General features: G+C 32.0%; 2 long non-coding RNA genes across 2 annotated transcripts; one reads left to right on the top strand and one right to left on the bottom strand.

The window, feature by feature from the left end:
- The first annotated feature begins 2,854 nt into the window (after positions 1-2,854).
- LOC141482101 (uncharacterized) lies at positions 2,855-3,978 on the top strand. Its single transcript, XR_012465341.1, has 3 exons — positions 2,855-3,047; positions 3,113-3,205; positions 3,507-3,978. It is a non-coding gene; the product is annotated as an uncharacterized lncRNA (long non-coding RNA).
- Positions 3,979-5,005: 1,027 nt separating this feature from the next.
- Positions 5,006-6,166, bottom strand: LOC141482079 (uncharacterized). Its single transcript, XR_012465324.1, has 3 exons — positions 5,807-6,166; positions 5,649-5,741; positions 5,006-5,347 (listed from the first exon to the last, which is right to left on the bottom strand). It is a non-coding gene; the product is annotated as an uncharacterized lncRNA (long non-coding RNA).
- Positions 6,167-6,690: the final 524 nt, after the last annotated feature.

Raw genomic sequence — 6,690 nt, forward strand, 5'->3', positions numbered from 1 at the left:
CATTCCAGAGAATTTGAAGAATCCCTCACAGTTAAATAATTTTTTTTGGCCTAATAGGGGGCGATAATATAAGGGCATGTGATGCAAACAATAATACAGTATTGGTACTTCTTGATTTTAGTTGAGCGTTTGATACTATCAACTTTGATTTAATTTTTTAATTCTTGGCTCTAAAAATGCTATATCACTAATCAGATCGTATCTCACCAACCGTCAACAAAAGGTTACCATAGAAGGAAACAGCTCAAAATATTCAAAACTGATATATGGAGTGCCACAGGGTTATATTTTGGGACCCCTTTTGTTTGCTATCTACACATCTCAACTGGCAAAATGTTTAAAATTTTCCAATATACATTTATATGCAGACGATACCCAGTTGTATTATAGTGTCTAACCTGAAATGATAAATAATGCGTGTAGTAACTCAAATCAATAGTGACTTAAAATTATTTGTGAAAAATGCTTCTGATCACTGCTCAAATATAAATTGTAGTAAATCCAATGTTATCGTTTTCGGACTAAATGGCCCTAGAAATGATATTTGCAAATCTGTGAAAGTATTAGTAAATGATCATGTACTTGGGGTTGTTTCAGAAGCCAAAAGCCTGTTCATCATTTTAGATAAGGACTTGAAATTTATTAGGCGTGCCTATTATTCGCATAAAATTATATATGGACACCGAAATTTCCTGCCCATTAAGATGAAAGCGAATTTGTGTGAATCGTTAGTTTTATCTATATTCAATTATGAAAAAAAAATCATAACCAAATCTCAAAAAAAAAACTCAATATTTGTGCCTTCGCCGGAAATTTCTATAATATACGAGAGTGACGAAATACTCTAACTTGGCCGATGATTTATGACCGCTAAATATTTATTAGGCAATTGTTAGGTCCACTCTGTATACAAATTTATTATAGCTAACTCCTTCCCAAAATCATTGAATGGTTAGTACACATGTATATTTAACTCACCGCTGCCATTTACCTGCCTGTCCCCTATTTGAAATTTTTCACTACACTGCTCGATTGTCGCTCCAGAATAAAAAAAACTACCCAAAATCGCGCTAACCGCCTGTTTTTCAAGAATAAGAAAATTAAATATTCCACCCAGGAAAACTATCTTCCAAAACAAAATACCGCCCTTGATTGACCGTCAAGAGAACCCTACAAACTCCCAAAATTTCGAATCTAAAATTTACGAAGCTATGAAGAAATCAGGATTGCTTCGTCGCCCACGTGCAACTGAGATCACTAAAAAAAAAACATATTTTGCTGAGTTGACAACCCTTTCAATGCTGGGATATTGATATGCCCATATTTACATCTTGACCTGAGTGACAAATATATCTGACTTTTCAGAACACTCCGATGTTCATATAAACGCTCTCGGTCTTGCTGTAATTTATATTGTATGAGAGACAGATCCGGCGTTTGAAAAATTATAAATTAAAGAAATCTCTTCGAAGTTAGAATTTTTTTAATGTACATAGCTAAGTATTACATATATTGCGACCTTCAGATCTACCGAAGACGCATTGCACTTGACCAACAACAAGTGTCAAGTGGGTATTTGCTGCTACACTCAGTGAAGACGGGAGTGGTTCGTTAAAAACATGTATTAAAGAAATAATAATGGGCGCCAGGTAAATTTACCCACAAATACCCTTAGTTTTGTGCCTATATCCCTAATTTACCAAAGGACATGGAAACAACGGGTTCATAAAATAGATTTATTCAGAACCGGTGTACTTTATCAACAACATATGCAAATTAACTGAACTATTCAACATAAACAAGTTTAAAAGTCAACTGTATGGTTTGATGACTCCTTCTGAAAAATTCCTGTAATAATTAAGCGAGAGTGACGATAGCTATGGCAGTAGCGATTTATAGTAATATAAGAAAGCAATGCGCAACTCTGATTACAAGTATCCAAATTATATATACAGTCGTGATACCGTGATACTCCATAAACTATATTTCACAGCATCAGCACCAATTTCCATAAACTAAGCAAAATTTTAGCGATATATATATACATTTACCCAACGATAAATTTAACGTTCCAAACAAGCAAAACTGGTAAGGGTCAACTCAATCTGTCACTACCTACCAACGACGAGCATGAATCGTGTCGAAAAATATCAGGGCCGAAATTAAAATGCATGCAACATAGTGAGGGGGCGTCGCGAGAGCTCAAGCGTAGGCGCACAGTATCATAATCAAGCATAAAATAGTAAACATTAAATTTCCCCTCCACATGTATGATAATGAAGTATCATATAGTTTGCATTAAATTTAACCTTTGCAATAAAGCAGATATATAAGCTTAATAGCGTTCTATAGATATTTAAGATAAATGAAATCTGAACTTGCGTCTCTCTCACGGCGTTGAGTACCACCCACACAGCACTAGATATTCATGGAATATTCCCTGTATATCATAAAACGAACGTATATATTCCAAATATTCATAGAATATTCTTGGAATATATACATGCCTTTAGAATATTCATAGAATATGCTTGAATGAATATGGCAGGATTATTCCCGAAAGAATGTGCATAGAATGTCTATAAATGGATTATTCTCCCTTGAATAAAAAAAATTTGAATGGGCCAATAAATGAACCAATTGCATCAATAAATTGGTTAATTCTCATCCTATTTGTCTTTTTGTATTTGAAATTTTTTAATTACAAAGCGAAAAATCCTGGAAACAGAGAAATGGGGAAGTGAATAATTGGAGTAAACGTTTCTCATTGGTCAATTGAAGTGTAGCGCGCGACAGTCGAAAGCGCCTGTCCCTTAATGCATGGTACATTTGCGTTTGCGTTAAATTCGACATTTGATTCAACATGGCGGTTAACGTGGCAGGTTCGCGTGTGTAATGCATGGTGTGTTGGTGTTATTATCAAAGTATAATTCTGTCACGTTCAGTGTACCATTTATAATTTGGGGTTGTCCAATTTGCAGTACAGCGAATAGTTTGATTTTGGATCTTCAAACAGGAGAGTTGAATCTATTCAGTCTTCAAGAAAAGTAAGTAAAATGCATTAGTATCGATAGTAAAGTCATGGTGATTAACCTACTATACCTCATTTTAGGTTCGAGGAGAGTTGGTGTGTGGGATTTGTTGGTTTGACTAAGTACATGTTTGAACTAGAGTGATTTCAGTTGTGTATCTTCAATAGAGAAAAGTAAGTGAATGACACATTCTTTTGTATCATTTGTTTTCATAATTTTTATCACTCGTTTTCAAGATAGTATCAATTTGCCCAAAAGGAAACAGAGTAGTACCTGGTACAGGCAGGTGCGCCAAGGAACTGAAAACGTAATGATTACTTTTTTACAAGACAATGCATGTTGTTCTCCAAGTCATAAAATGTTGTAAATGTTCATGAGTAACCTATGCGAAAAATATCTATTTGATTTTTATTCCAGTTTTATTGTGCCACTTTCAAATAGTGATAATGAACGTTAATGTACATTTTGTTCCAGGTATTACTATTGAAACACTGGCTGATGCATTGTTGGACAAATATAAGGAAAACTTTTCTGGTGAGCAAAGTTTGAATAACTTTAAGTAAGTGAAATTCATTGAAGAACCCATCATACCACTCATTTTAAATACTTCATTTGTGGGTTTATTTTTCTAAGTGAGAAACCTAACCTAACCTATTTCTTGATGTAATACACTTTTTTTTTTCAATGAAATGATATATTCATTATTTTTTAATTAGTGCTGATGAATTCACAGAGTTGTTATTTTAGCATATTTTTTAGTATACATTTGTTTGAGAGTAGGAACATCCTAATTTGAATACATTTCTAATATTTGTAATATGACAGTATTCAGGAATATTTTATTCAGTGAATAAATATTTTGAATTAGATTTTTTATTTTTAATATTGGTTGAAACGTCAAATATTTCAGTGTATATTGTTTTTAAAATATATTTGTTTATGAATATTATGTGTTTTATTACTTGTGTGAATCTTGTATCAAAATACAATATATACATGCCTAATAGCGGTTACTCGTCACATTCTTGGAATATTCCAAATATTCCTAGAATATTCATAAAATATATTTAAAGAATATTCTATGGTGTTTCTCTATTGTATATTCCTACAATAAACTAAACTGAATATTTTATGAATATTCCTCGGGTTCTATTCCTGGAATATTCCTAATAGAATATACCTTAGATATTCTAAGAATATTATAAGGTATTCCAAGAATATTCCCAAGGAATATTCTTAAAATATATCAAAGGTTCGCCAGGAGCACTTCCAGGGAATATTCTCCAGAAGATATATACATCCATGGCATATTCATAGCATGATACAATATCCTTAAATGTATATTCATGAAATATACCTGGAATATCTATTGCTATGTGGGCAGCTTCAAAGTCCTCAGAACTCGAGACCCAAATAGCAATAGATATTCCAGGTATATTTCATGAATATACATTTAAGGATATTGTATTATGCTATGAATATGCCATGGATATATATATATATCTTCTGGAGAATATTCTCTGGAAGTGCTCCTGGCGAACCTTTAATATATTTTAAGAATATTCCTTGGGAATATTTTTGGAATATCTTATAATATTCTTAGAATATCTAAGGTATATTCTATTAAGAATATTCCAGGAATAGAACCCGAAGAATAATCATAAAATATTCAGTTTATTGTAGAAATATACAATAGAGAAACACCATAGAATATTCTTTAAATATATTTTATGAATATTCTAGGAATATTTGGAATATTCCAAGAATGTGACGAGTAACCGCTATTAGGCATGTATATATTGCATTTTGATACAAGATTCACACAAGTAATAAAACACATGATATTCATAAACAAATATATTTTAAAAACAATATACACTGAAATATTTGACGTTTCAACCAATATTAAAAATAAAAAATCTAATTCAAAATATTTATTCACTGAATAAAATATTCCTGAATACTGTCATATTACAAATATTAGAAATGTATTCAAATTAGGATGTTCCTACTCTCAAATAAATGTATACTAAAAAATATACTAAAATAACAACTCTGTGAATTCATCAGCACTAATTAAAAAATAATAAATATATCATTTCATTGAAAAAGAAAAAGTGTATTACATCAAGAAATAGGTTAGGTTAGGTTTCTCACTTAAAAAAATAAACCCACAAATGAAGTATTTAAAATGAGTGGTATGATGGGTTCTTCAATGAATTTCACTTACTTGAAGTTATCCAAACTTTGCTCACCAGAATAGTTTTCCTTATATTCCTCCAACAATGCATCAGCCAGTGTTTCAATAGTAATACCTGGAACAAAATGTACATTAACGTTCATTATCACTATTTGAAAGTGGCACAATAGAACTGGAATAAAAATCAAATAGATATTTTTCGCATAGGTTACTCATGAACATTTACAACATTTTATGACTTGGAGAGCAACTTGCATTGTTTTGTTGAAAAGTACTCATTACGTTTTCAGTTCCTTGGCGCACCTGCCTGTACCAGGTACCAATCTGTTTCCTTTTGGGCAAATTGATACTATCTTGAAAACGAGTGATAAAAATTATGAAAACAAATGATACAAAAGAATGTGTCATTCACTTACTTTTCTCTATTGAAGATACACAACTGAAATCACTCTAGTTCAAACATGTACTTAGTCAAACCAACAAATCCCACACACCAACTCTCCTCGAACCTAAAATGAGGTATAGTAGGTTAATCACCATGACTTTACTATCGATACTATTGCATTTTACTCACTTTTCTTGAAGACTGAATATATGCAACTCTCCTGTTTGAAGATCCAAAATCAAACTATTCGCTGTACTGCAAATTGGACAACCCCAAATTATAAATGGTACACTGAACGTGACAGAATTATACTTTGATAATAACACCAACACACCATGCATTACACACGCGAACCTGCCACGTCAACCGCCATGTTGAATCAAATGTCGAATTTAACGCAAATGTACCAAGTATTAAGGGACAGCCGCTTTCACAGAGCTTATTCGACTGTCGCGCGCTACACTTCAATTGACCAATGAGAAACGTTCACTCCAATTCTTCACTTCCCCATTTCTCTGTTTCCAGGATTTTTCGCTTTGTAATTAAATAATTTCAAATACAAAAAGACAAATAGGATGACAATTAACCAATTTATTGATGCAATTGGTTCATTTATTAGCCCATTAAAATTTTTTTGTCGTTTCCAACAGTTGCTGTTGGAGCAATTCAACCAGAATCTTCGCGTTGAGTTCAAAAACTGGTTAACACCATCAGGGTTATATACATTAGGTTATGCATTCGATTAAGATCTTCAAATATTTTTGTTTTTAATAATATTCAATTATTTGAATACGTTATTATAAGATAATTCAAAATTCCATTGTATAGAATATTCTAAAATATACCGTGGGGATATATTCTAAGAATATACCATATGGTATATTCGATCGACAATATTCTTAAAATATTCAAGGGAGAATAATCCATTTATAGACATTCTATGCACATTCTTTCGGGAATAATCCTGCCATATTCATTCAAGCATATTCTATGAATATTCTAAAGGCATGTATATATTCCAAGAATATTCTACGAATATTTGGAATATAAACGTTCGTTTTATGATATACAGG

This window comes from Leptinotarsa decemlineata, unplaced genomic scaffold, assembly GCF_025532065.1.
Source record: "Leptinotarsa decemlineata unplaced genomic scaffold, Ldec_3_MD MMD2_tig00000690_RagTag_RagTag, whole genome shotgun sequence".
Taxonomy (NCBI): Eukaryota; Metazoa; Arthropoda; class Insecta; order Coleoptera; family Chrysomelidae; genus Leptinotarsa; species Leptinotarsa decemlineata.